The sequence below is a fragment of the Gossypium hirsutum genome, chromosome A03, assembly GCF_007990345.1.
Source record: "Gossypium hirsutum isolate 1008001.06 chromosome A03, Gossypium_hirsutum_v2.1, whole genome shotgun sequence".
Lineage (NCBI taxonomy): Eukaryota > Viridiplantae > Streptophyta > Magnoliopsida > Malvales > Malvaceae > Gossypium > Gossypium hirsutum.
Window position 1 is genome coordinate 5,805,886 of NC_053426.1, and position 1,087 is coordinate 5,806,972.

The following is a 1,087-nucleotide window of genomic DNA, read 5'->3' on the forward strand; positions in this document are numbered from 1 at the left end:
AAATGTCACAAGTGAATTAATTCACAAATGGGTTCAAAATTAATTTATGTTGGGTCTAATCCAATGTATCATTCTTTCAATAAATACATCTATGCCTCTACCTGTAGAGTCAACTGCTACAGTAACCAAAAATAGTCATCTCCTTAATTAGAATTATAAACGATATAATAATATTTCCTAGTATTTGAATCAAATGCTTAATTTGATTTTTTACGGGATTACGAACTCATTTAGATTATCTACTAAAGTAAGTTGTCTTTCTCGCAATGCAAACGTTCTTACAATGCCACTTATTATTAGTTTGAACTTAGACAATCAATGAGCTAATATTTGCTTGTCATAATTTTGCTATGCATGCAAAATATGAAAGACAGAAATACTAAAGACAAAACAATGAAATGTGAAATTATCATTCAAATACATAAAAAATAATTACATGTTTACTACAATATGGACACATTTCCTACAATCTCTCACTTGTCCTAGTGAAGTAAATGTGTCATGTTACGCATTCTCATATCCTCGATGTGTTAAAACTCCTAGTTACAAGAGTCTTAGTAAACCGATCCGCAAGGTTATCTTCAGAAGCTACTTTCAACACATCTATAATTCCTTCTGCTACTGCCTCTCATATTAAGTGATACTTCTGATCAATATGTTTCGTCCTCTTGTGACTTCTCATTTCCTTGGTACTAGCTATTGTAACATTGTTATCACAATACATTGTTAAAGCTTTTTCCATATCAGGAATGACTTCAATTTCTGTTAAGAACTTTTGAAGCCATATTGTTTCTTTCGTTGCCTCAGAAGTAGCCACATACTCGGCCTCCATAGTAGAGTCAGCGATGCAAGTTTGTTTTACACTTCTCCATACTATGGCTCCACGGCTTAGGATGAATTCATTTTTCCGATGTCGATTTCCTTGAATCTTTACAAGTTTGGAAGTCTGAGTCTGTGTATCCAATAGGAGTAAGGTTCTCCCCAGAATGCACAAGCATATAATTCTTGATCCTTTTAAGATACCTTAATATATGCATTACAGCTTGCCAATGCTTGAAAGCAGGATTTGCCTGATATCAACTGTGAA